Below are 12,475 nucleotides of genomic sequence, written 5' to 3'. Positions count from 1 at the left end.
GTGTCGATAAAATAAAAGGGCCCTCTTTTATAAGCCTCATGTTGATAATCCATGAGAAGAATCATAAAGCATTTTCAAAGGATAAAAATGCTAAGCTATTCTGTAAGTCCTAAGATAAATAGGCAAGAATAGGATATAGAGAAGTACCGATAAAACTTCTTAATATAAAAGACTAAGAACAAACTTAGTCAGCAAAATATTTATTTTTACAAATGCCCCATTATGATAACTGGGGACTTCATTAAAATATCCCTTAAAGTTGCCAAGGGATAACACCATCAATTAATAAAAACAAAAAAACAATAAAGTTTGAAACACATTCAACTGATCACTGAAGAAGTTGGAGCTTCAGAAGTTGTAATATCACTTTCATAGGCAATAACAGGCGCGGTAACACCTTCTGAAGGAGCAGCAATAGGAGCGGTTTCAACTGAGCTTGAAGTGGTAAAATCATCGAGGGAATCAGTAGTCACGGGAACTTCAATTCCCATAGACTATGTCACGGAATTTTCACCCTCGGAAGCCGGAATCATAACTTCAACTGCCTCAGTAACTGCTTCAGAGTTCAGTAACTCTTCCGTTCCAGGAGCTTCGAGTGCTGGAGAAAGGGTATCAATAGTTCCAAGTGCAGGAGAAGGAGTATCAGCAAGTTGCTGACTTTTCTCGATAGTGTCCATGACTTTGGCCAATTCAGATTGCAAGTCGAAGTTTTCTCGCGTAGCATCCATCAAAGCATCACGGCGAGAATTTAGAAAAGCCCAACTCACCTCTATGTTGAAATTTTCTTTAAGAGCATTATATTCCTTCTCAAAAGCCTCATACTCCCTTTCCTACATAGCAAGATCATTTTTCATTACTTGATGTTCAGCTAAGTGAGAATCCAAGGAAGCTTCAAGAGAGGCATGGGAACTTTCCAAGGCACGAATTATCAGAAGAAATCTTTAAGTCAGTTTGAGCTTGAGTCAAGCTTTGCACTAACTCCCCTGCATACTCTTCTTTCTTGGCCAAAAGTGCCTTAAGCTTCCTAACTTCTTCACTAACCTTTTATAATTGTTCTGAAAATGAGTATTCCAAAAGCTCCTTATCTCTTTTAAATTGGCTCGAAGAAGCCTTGGCAGTTGCTAGCTCAGAAGTCAAACCACACTTTTGCTGCTCCAGGAGATTTCTACTTTCTTGCAATTCCTCTATGGTCCCCTGAGCATTCTCAAACTGCTCTTTCCAATTAGCTGCTTCTAGCTGGGCTCCCCTGGCTATCTCCTCGGCCTCGTGGATAGATTTTTCAGACTCACGGGCTTTTCTTTCCAGAAGGGAAATTCTTCCCATCAATTCTGTACCAATGAGGTTAGCCTACAGAGACAACTCATAGAAATGAGGATTTGAAGATTAAAAACAAAAAACTTATTGGTAAGTAAAGGAAAAATACCTTCAAAGTAGAATGAACTATGTTATTCATCAGAGTCAAGCAGCTGTGGCTCTCCATCTTCTTCTTCTCAATATCTCCGATTAGAGGCTCGAGCCAAACATTAGCTCCACCAGTCTTTCTCAAAAGGCTATGATTGGCAGGAACTTCAAGAGTAACACTTCTCATAGCCATGCCTCTACTGCTAGAACCCGCCTCTGTATGCTGAACAGAGGGAGGGGGAGCAATGGAAGGAGGAGTAGTAGAAAAGGTAAACACAACAGGAGTCGAATGAGTCGAAGCAAGAACGGAAGCAGGTGTAGGTAAAATTGGTAAAGGAACGGAAGCAGTCAAAGTTGGTAAAGAAATACTTATGGTTGGCAAAGGAATGGAGGAAATAGGGACGAATGAGGAGAGAGGGGCTTCATCAAAAGTAGGGCCGAGATCGCCACTCTCAAAACCACTATCAAAGAGACGCTGAGTTGATTCATTCGAGTCTCTTGGCACGGTGTCCTCGTCAGAAGGAATCAAAACAGGCTCGGTGGATGAGGTTTGAGCAGGAGTATCTTGAATTTCATCATCATTAATGACTCGTCTCCTAACTCTTGGCCTGACTATTAAAGAGGTATCTTCCTCTTCCTCATTCTCAGAACCTTCTCCTATAGCTTTCCTTTTTGGAAGCGAGGCTCGAGCCTTGTCCAAATCAAGTGCAGCATTAGCAGACGTGCGAATGGCCATAGCTACCTCAGCTGCCATTCCTTTAGCACCAAATCCTGATTAAAAGAAGGATACACAATCAACACTGAGTAAAAGGTGCTTAACATGTAAAAAGAAAAACGTGTAAAAAGGGCATACCGTGTGTTTTCACTTTCCATCCATGTAAAGAAGAAATTGATTTCCAAGTTCTTTGCTCCTTAGGGGCAATCTTTAAAATTGAATCTACCCAATCACGGAAGTTGATTATAAGTTCCACATCTCCCATGGTTGATACAAAAAACCAAAAGGAGACGAAGTTAGAAAAAGAATCGGAATTCTCAAAAATAGATACGGTAAATAAAGGAAACTTACGTGCAAAATTCCACTTCTCAGGGAAGGGAATATTTGTTTCACCAAGCAAGTCCACCGTACGTACAGCAACGTAACGGGTATACCATCCACGATCTCTGTCATCTTCAGGGCTTACCAAAACCTTTTTGCTTCTTGCAGTTAAATAAAAACCCCATGGCGCATTAAATTGGGATGGTATAAATGAATAAGGTGGGAAAAGGTGAAGTTGATATTGGCTTTGGTAGATAAGTATCTCAAACAAGCCACTGCTCTCCACACTAGGGGACCGACTTGGGCCAAACAGATTTTAAAGAAACGGCAAAAATCAAGAATGACTGGGTCAATCGGAGGATTAAAACCCAAAGTAAAGGGGTAAGTATAAACAAAAGAGTACCCACTTCTAAAGGAAGAAATTCTTTGATTTGGGGAAGGAATTGACATTCGAAGACTATTTTTCCAGTTACAATCCCTTCTGATGGTAGGGATTGTAAGCTCGATCACTAATGAAGGATAAGTGTCAGCTTTTTCTAAATTTACAATTTGCTTTTGAAGAGACGCTCTATCACTCCCAAAAGACAAATCACTGGGAACAATTTCATCGACTAAAGGTTCTTGAGAAGAATCAAGAATTTCTTTACCTTTAGAAGAAGGGGTCTTTGGGATAGAACTCCTAATACCAGAAGAAGAAGAAGAAACAGAACCAGATAAACCACCACGAGTGGATCCTAGGTTCAAACTCCGAAGCCTACCTCCTCTGCCTCTCCTATGTCTTACGGGGGCATTGGGGAAGTGATCTAGAATTGGAACTTTTTTAGGGTTAGGGTTTGGAGAAGACATTATTGAAGAAGGATGAACTAAAAGAGAGAAAAAACAAAAGTGAATAATAAATTGCTTGTTGAAGATCAGTGAAGAAGAAGATAAAAGAAAGAGGGTTAAATATGTTTATAATTGTAAGCACGTGATTTTTGCTTCACGGACAATCGCTCCAAAAGAAAACAAAAATAGTGACTAGTGACCTCGCTGTACAAATTTTCAATTTTTTTTCATGACATGTGCTGCTATTCATTTGTGGTTCGGCCCATGTTGCATTGGATCTTATCAATCAAAATACAAAGTATGTCTGTCATGGTAATCAAACCGTAATTCGTTCGTTGAAAGAAAATTCAAAAAAAATATATATGCATCGTTCGTTCTAGGTTGTGATTTAACTTACTTAAACATTTTAATTTGGTGTGATAATTGTGTTGAAGTGTTACATTGTTGTTTGTTTTAATTTCATTTGTTTTATTATTTATTTGTTATTTCATTTTTGTTTTAAAATTAGAGAATAAAGAAAAGAGTGATGAAAATCGATTTGGGCCCAAGAAATGAAACAAAAATAGGCCCAAAACCGGCACAAGGACCCAGTCCAAGTCAGGCTTGCCCAAACACTGATTCAAACGATGCTGTATCAGCGTCCTTATCAGAACCGTTGATCTGACTCAAACAAACGGTCCTGATCAGGTTGATCACTTCACCTCAACGATGCCGTTTCAGGCAAATTAATCTGAACCGTCCAACCCTTTGATCCAACAGATCCAGGTCTTCCCCCTAAACCCGTCAAACTTTGACCCGATCCAGCCTTACCCGGTCTCACCCACTATCAAACCCAAACGACACCGTCTTCCCTAAGTGAATAGATCCTGTCCATAGATCTCATTTGATCCGACGGCCATGATCTAAACCCCTAGATCGTATATAAGCTTTCTATCGTACCCCACGCCCCCTATTCGAACCCCCTCCACTCATCGTCTTCACCAAACACTGAACCCCCCGAAACCCTAGCAGCCGCCCTGATTTCTCTTTCACCAGAACCCGGCGGCATGAACGCCGATGACCACCTCCTGAACACCCTAAGACCACCTCACTCTCCTGAACATGGATCTGTAACCCCCTAGCCTCGAATCACCTTCCTTCGTCTCGAATCTTCATTTGAAGATTCGAGTCGAACTCTGACCTATACCAAACCTCACCATCTTCGTACCAGACACTCCCATGACCTCCCTCGTGACCAAACCAGGCTTGGTTTGGTCCGAATCTACCCACAACTCCTAAAAAACCAGATCTAAAGATCCAAACCCTAGAACACGAATAGCCTTGGAATCCGGCTAGTCTTAACAGGGGTTTGAGGTCTAATAGACCTTAATCAAGGTGTTCTCGTGTGAGAACACCCTGATTAAAGTTTGTTCGGCCTCAAATGGTCAAAGTTGAGTCAGACTTGGGTCAATTTTGTTTGGACATTTTTCGGTAAGTTTTTCTTTGCCTTTCTGTTTTATTCGAGTGGTAATTAAGTTGTTAGCATGCTTTGTTGTGTTTGCTTGTTATTTCTGGTATTTTTCTTAATTCCTTCCATCTTTGTAAGGCCTTTATTTGGTCGTTGGTTTGTCTGTGTGTGTTCTGAATGTATTCTGTGATATACATGATCGTCAATTAGATTAATCGTCAAATAAGTTAATTCATATAGGTTCCCAGTAATTGAACAAAGTTGTCTGAAGTCATTCGGGACTCTGTACGTGTTGTTTATATGAACGACCGATTATTATGTGTTACGATTAATGTAGTCGAGTCGATGTATGTCGTCAATTAGTTTCAATCATTCATGGTAACAACTTGTTTCGTGTTGTTTATTTCTGCTGTGATCGTATTTGAATCCCAGTAGGAACTGAATTGTATTGCCTAATGGTTTTGTTCAATTTGAATCAAAAAACCTCTAGGGGGTAGGTTATAATGGCAGTTCAGACTTTGATCTTAAATGGATGCCATGTTTACTTGGTTCAGATTGTGTGTAGCATGTGTATGGTCAGCTGTTAAGGAATTAAAATAATTGGATAGCATGCGCTGTCAGATTATATTCCTGCTGCCCATACTTTGGCTAAATAAATAAGAGATTATGACACTTTGACAACAAAAATAGAGAGGGGCTGTCAGGGATCTCATGGGAGTTTTTGTTATTTAAAATAACTGAGTGGAAAAACAACAGGGAGGGGGAATTTTGAGTTGTCACACAGACTGTAAAGTGCTAAATTCAGGCTATAAAAGAGGCAGACCTTCCATTTAGAAGGGGGGAGATTTTTTTTGAGAGATTTTTGGAGCCTGGGGAAAGGGTTTTCTTAAGGGCTGGATTTTTCTTAGTCTTCAGAGAAAACAAGAAAGACAAAGTCTCAGAATTTTGTAACCAAACCCTGTCTGAAAACTACCTAAGAGTTCAAGTTGGTCAAGCTGTCTTGGCCAATTGCTGTTGGTTGCCTGTTAAGCTGCTTGTGTTTGTTGAACTGCTGGTGTTGTTACATTGAATACTCTGTTGTTTCTGCTAGTTCATTACTCTTTTTCTGGGATTTGTCTGTCTGATGCTCGATCACCTGTGGGCTACATAGTTGTTGCTGGTTGTGTTGCTGTGTTGTTGCTATTTGTTGTTGTTGTTGGTTACTTGCTGCTGATACTCTTTCTCTTCCTCTTCTTATTGTGCAAACATCCAGGTACACGACTAATACTGTCAATGTAACTTGAAGTTGAGTATGAATGCAAAAAGAGAAGAATTGAAGATTGTTTACTTTAAGCATAGACTGTTATATTGAATATCATGTAATGCATAATAGTTTACATTTTGTTTGGATACTGAAGGTAACTTGCACGCCTAGTAGATATCAATGTATGGGGATTGAATGTTAGTTGTATATGTATGCTGTTAGATAAAAATATTCCCAATGCAGTAGGTTGTATCCCAGACTTAGTTTAAATTGTGTAACATATTCTTTAATGTAGGCCAAGCATGTAAACTATCCACTACTAGTATAGTTCTTTCCCTTCTGATAAATTGGCTTATATAACTGTTTAAACCATACTTTAGAACAAAGAACACAAAGCTTGCAATCTCAACCTCATGAAGGTCGAGCCCAGGTCGAAACAGACCAAGCAGGCCCGCATCGAATAAACAGTGGCCCAGGTCTGGCCCATCCCGCATGAGCTGGATTTGGGCCCGTAATGATCAATCAGCTGTCCGTGTGCGTAGTCACATTTTCTTATTCTATAAAAGCATTTTGAATCCTGCTATAAGTAACCTATGAGTATGTAATTAACTAGGACTATCTCTGTTTTCAATTAGTAGAGACAAACGCGACAAGAAACGTAGTTGCTATAGGATATCCTTTTTTAAAAACTAAAATGCGACGAGCCTCGCCAAACAAAAGGGACAAATTGCGGGGCCCTCACAAACTATATGTATTAAATACTTAGATTCCGAGACGGGCCGTCTAAGCAAATTTCATGGCCCTACCCAAAAATAATAATGCTCTAGTTGCTTTAGGCGCGCCTTTTATAATGTTATCTCCCTAAACTCGTGTGCACATTTATGTGACCCAAATCCAAATCTCAACGGAGTCGAAATATGTCTCTAGTCACGGGCACATTGATTGTGGCGTGGCCTGAGATGTATTTCCATGACGTTGTAAATTCCTTTTAATAGTAAACTGAGACGAGCCTCGACAAACAAAAAATGTAGAAGCTGTGGGGCCCTCTAAATGCATATATATTAAAATACTTAGAGTCCGGGACAGGCCGTTTAGCAAATTTTATGGTCTTCCCCAAAATAACAATACGTTAGTCGCTTTAGGCGCGTCTTAATAATTTATTCTCCTTAATTCGGGTGCACATTTATGTGACCCAAATCCAAATCTCAACCGAGTTGAGATATGTCAAAAACCACGGGTGCATTGATGTAACGTGGTTCGAGATATGTTTTCACGACGTTGCAAGTCCTATAAAATAGCAGTGAATGATAAAAGCGGTTAAAAGATAAAATTGGCACCTAAGTTCACATTTGTATAAAACCAGATAATCAAGCCGAATATAAGAGTTGAGCGACCGTGCTAGAACCACGGAACTCGGGAATGCCTAACACCTTCTCCCGGGTTAACAGAATTCCTTATCCGGATTTCTGGTATGCAGACTATAATATAGAGTCATTCTTTTCCTTGATTCGGGATTAAAATTGGTGTTGGGACACCCTAAATCTCCCAAGTGGCGACTCTGAAAGAAATAAAAGAATCCCGTTTCGATTGTCCTTAAATTGGAAAAACTCCCTTGCACCCCCTCGGGTGCGGAAAAAGGAGGTGTGACAGCTCTGGCGACTCTGCTGGGGATTTTTGATGAGCCCAGAACCACTGGTTCAGGGTTAAGAATTCGAGCTTAGAATAATTGTTATTATTTGGCTCTATTTATTATCTGATTTTATTATATGTTTGAGCCTATTATGCTAATTGCTGCTTTTACCGCTTTGATACTATTTGGACTGTATATATATACTGTGCCGAAACCCCTCTCTTCTTTCTCTTGAGGAGCGCACGCTGGTCGTGGCTTCTTTCTGTTAGTGTCATATACCAAAATAGAACAAGGATTCGGAGGAGTTGCAAAATCGGATGGCCTTTTGGTTACTGGTACACAGCTCCCATCCTTGGCTCGAGTTGTCCGCTCGGGTAAGCCGGGTCTAGAACCGACACCTAGGTTTTACAGCTTAGTATAACATGACTTCATGCTGGATCCCTAGTAGGAACGCTTATTTGCATCACGTTGCATTTAACTTAGGGGACTCAACACGGGGGTTGGGTCCGTCTAGGATTGGCAACCTGAAAAATAAAAGACCATCCTGCTACATCTTGTTTGCTGTATGCATTTACTTGTTTCAAGGCTTGCATGCTGACCGGCTTTTGAATATCGGGAATGTTGTGAAAAAGAAAAAAAAAGGAAACAACGGTTAGGGAATTAATTATTTTCGGAAAAACCAATACCCAGAAAACGGTTGAAACTCTGCCAGAATTTTGAGAAAATAAACAAAAAGTGTCTTATTTATTTGTTTTATTAAATACCAAAGAAAATAGAAAAGAGAAAAATGGATTCTTGTTTCATTTTGAACAGAAAAAGGAAAAAATAGTTTGTCATGAGAAACATGGTTCACAAAATTTGGTTTATGTTTTCCGCCCGAACTACGTCAGTTTGATTCTCGCGGGGTGCGAGATACGTAGGCAACCCCCATCGGGCTCAACTTATTTTTCAAAATATAGGTACAATCCAAAAGAACAAAAGTTTTAAATAGTCAAGGTGACATCACGCTTTTCAGAAACAACCAAATTTCGTTTTTTTTAGGAAAGAAGGGTGTGTCAATTTGGTATTTGAGTCCAATGAGTCTGGATCTTTGCTTAATCACCCTAATAAACATGCAGAATGAGCGTAAGTCCGAGTTTGCCAGTAACGGTTAGGAGCAAAATCCCTCTAGAGGTGCGATTATGGTGGGAGGATATGGAAAAGTCAGAGCAAGACAAGATCAAACTGCACCTGGGAGGTCTGGCTAGTCTGTTGAATGTCAGGCCCCGATGCGACATCATAAAGGCTTTGGTTACATTTTGGGACCCGGCCCACAACGTATTCCGTTTCTCGGATTTTGAACTCACCCCAACCTTAGAAGAAGTGGCGGGTTACATGGACGTCACTGAAGGTTTGAGACACAAATACCTGATCGCTCCAAGAGTTGTGAATTCACACAAATTCATGGATCTGTTGAAGATAAGCAAGGGAGTCCCATACGCTGAACTGGATAGAGGTTTTTCTACCCTGCAATTCATATACCAGAGGTACGGGAACATAGGAGGATTCAATGATCCAGAAAGTGGTGTCTGCAGTAGGGGAAATCTGGTAAAGTGGAATGAGCATAGGCGGTTCACTTTTATGGTGGCATTCTTGGGCCTTGTGGTGTTTCCCCGAAAAGATAAAAATATCGATCTGAAGGTGGCTGGGGTCGTTAAAGTCCTGATTACCAACGATAAAAGCATCCTTGCTCCTATGGTAGTGTCGGAAATATACCGAGCCCTCACGGCTTGTAAGGCCGGGGCAGATTTCTTCGAAGGATGCAACTTGTTATTACAGATGTGGATGATCGAACACTTGTGCCGCCATCCTCAGTGTATGCGCTACATGTCTACAAACGAGGACTGCATCGAAGGTTATAACCTGAGGGTTTCAGGTTTCCGATTACCAGAAGGGTTCGAAGAATGGACATCCTATCTCCGGGCCATCACTGCAGAACAAATAAACTGGACTTTGGGTTGGCTCCCTGTGGAAGAAATTATATACATGCCCGCCACTGGTCCTCACTTCCTCTTAATGGGACTCAGAGGTATTCAACCTTATGCCCCTTACAGGGTGATGAGGCAGTTAGGAAGGTGTCAGGTGATACACCCGGACGAAGATCTCAGCACCTATGCAGTCGAGGTCAGTAGTGACGGCCAATTCCCTGAAAAGACAGTTCGTTGCATATGGAGTGAATGCCAGTACCTGACAGCAAATACTCGGGTAGGTGATGTGTCTAGGGGTGAAGTCTCGCCAGCCTATCTCGCTTGGCATGATAAGAAGAACATTGCAGTGCGGCCAACCAAACAGCCTCACCTCCAAGATTTTGTTGGGTCATCACAAGAACAATGGGGCTGGCTCGCAAAGGAGGAAGGTTACCGGGTTGAAATCGGGAAGCTAAAGCGGCAAGTTGAAAGGCTTGTATTCGAAAACAACGTGCAAGTCGCCCAAGAGAAGGCTGAAAAAAACAAGCTAGCCCAAGAGAACCAGACCCTGAAGGCCCGCCTTCGCCTAGCCAGTAAGAATAACATTGACCGACAGAAACGTCGCTCCGACGAAAGATTGATAGCAAGTTTGAGAAATCAGGTCATCCAGAGCCAAGAAGAATTAGAACAATCAGAAGCTTGCATCGCAAGGATGAAGGTCAAATGGGCAAAAGGTACAACGGCTCGAAGACAGCGTCTGCAACAGGTCATATAAGGGATTATGAAATGAGCATCAGGATATTAAGAGAGACGAACTCCACTCTACATGATCGGATCATCAAACAAGCACGAGATGCCCAGGCCGACAGAAGACAATGTTACGATGCAATGGCCTGCATGGAAAGACAAATGGAGTTGTTCCAGGATCGACTTGCCGACAATGCTCAGGCACTAGGATTGAAGAGCCGACAAATCAGGCAGTTGTTCAGTGAAAGGGATAACATTCGAGCAAGGATTGACGAAATCGGGCATTACATCTACAAGAAATGCCTGGCATGTGAGCGAACACCTCGGAAGACCCTCCTTGTTTCCATCATGGGTTGCGTCCACCGGATTATGAACGAGTTGAAGAGCTTGCAAAGTGACCTTACACCTAGGGCCGCAAAAGGGCTGAAAGATGCCTCGTGGGCCCCTAAGTTGGAAAATTAGTCTTGGGTCGAGTCCTGCTTATTTGGCTTTGTTGCTTTCCCATATGTTGTTTTCTTTTCGTTTAGTCAAACCAAGTTAAAAAGTTGTGGAGTCTGTATTGTTGCTATTCTTGTTTGAAGTAATAGCAAATTTTTATAATGAAGTTAAGTGACTCGAAAAGAATTCCTATGTGTCTTTACTTTGTGGTAGAACTACGCCTGGTCTGATTCACACGGGGACGTGATACGTAGGCAATCCCTATAAGATTCGACCGCTTTAATAAAGAAAGAAAAGAAAATACAAAAATAACAATAAAAAGGACAAATGAGCAAGTCGGGATGACGCATGTTGTTTGAAGCAAAGCATGTAGAAACGGTTAACTGCCTAGGAGCATTGCATCCTCTACGTGTTGTGATCAAATCTGTTAAACTCTAACGCTAACAAAGTTTGTTGTTGTCTGAATCCAGGCAAGTTAGTTGTTAAAGAACTCTGGCAACACACTCCTACCAAACCAGATCCAAAGGACCGGTAGCAACAAGCATGACTACTTCAGAGAATAGTAATGAGGAAGAAAGGCCGATGAGCCAGTTGTTAAAAGAAGCGATGGAAAAGATTGAAAGGATGGGACTAGAGATGAATGCAATGCAGCTAGCCCTAGCCAAAGCACAAAAGAGCCCTGAGCCACTGGGACACATGCCGGAATACCCTCACTCTGGCCCTTCAACGAGCCTCCCAAACCCCCGTTATCATCAAGAAAGAAGCCCTCATGATTCCCAAGCTCCACCACCCCATCAACCTCTCCCAACACCCAGTATTCCCACTTTTGTGGGACCCACATCAGCCCCTTTGCAAAGAACGACCAGTGAGCCATTGTTTCAGGCTCTCGAGATAGTCCCTGACCGTCTCACATTATTAAGGACTGGGAAGAAACCCGGGGAAAGTTTTCGCGAGTTCGGATTCCGCTGGAGAGAACAAGCAGCTAGAGTCGATCCTCCCATGAGAGAGGGAGAGATGGTGGACTATTTCTTGCAAACATTGGATCCAACCTACTTTGGTCATTTGGTGACAACGGTTGGAAAATCTTTCAACGAGGTGGTCAAAATAGGGGTAATGATAGAAGAGGGTCTGAGGTCTGACAAAATCTTGAACTACTCGGCACTCAAGGCCACGACTCAGGCTATTCAGAGCGGCACGGGAGGTGCGCTGCGAAGAAAGAAAGAAAAAGTTGCCACGGTCGAGGCAGGCAGTTGGTCCAGGGCTGGCAAGCCACACTACAACCAACCCAGACCTCACAGGCCAAACTACCCATATAACCCACCACAACATTTCTATCCACCTCGAGAACCACATTGCTCCGTACACCAGGCCCAAGCATACACTCAGCCTCCGGTTCGCCCGCAATGGCGCGCACCCGCTCCCCAGAACATATATACACCACCACAAAACACCTATCCTCCACCGAGGGCGTATAGAAACCCTCCAGGGGCAGGCTTTCGGGGAAATCCAGATGCAAGGAATGATAGGTTGCGGAAACAGAGAACTTTCACGGAGTTGGGAGAAACCTACACCGCTTTGTTCCACAAGCTGAGGCAATTGGGTTTGGTTAGTCCTGTCCAGACTCGAGAACCAAATCCCCCACCTCAGAATTTGGATCGATCAATAAGTTGTGAATACTGCTCAGGGATGCTCGGGCATGATACCGAGAAGTGTTGGAAATTGAGGCATGCCATACAGGATCTTATTGACACCAATAAGATCG

The sequence above is a fragment of the Nicotiana sylvestris genome, chromosome 11 (assembly GCF_000393655.2).
Source record: "Nicotiana sylvestris chromosome 11, ASM39365v2, whole genome shotgun sequence".
NCBI classification, from domain to species: Eukaryota; Viridiplantae; Streptophyta; class Magnoliopsida; order Solanales; family Solanaceae; genus Nicotiana; species Nicotiana sylvestris.
The sequence above is the reverse complement of the archived record's forward strand: the minus strand, read 5'-3'. Positions refer to the sequence as shown.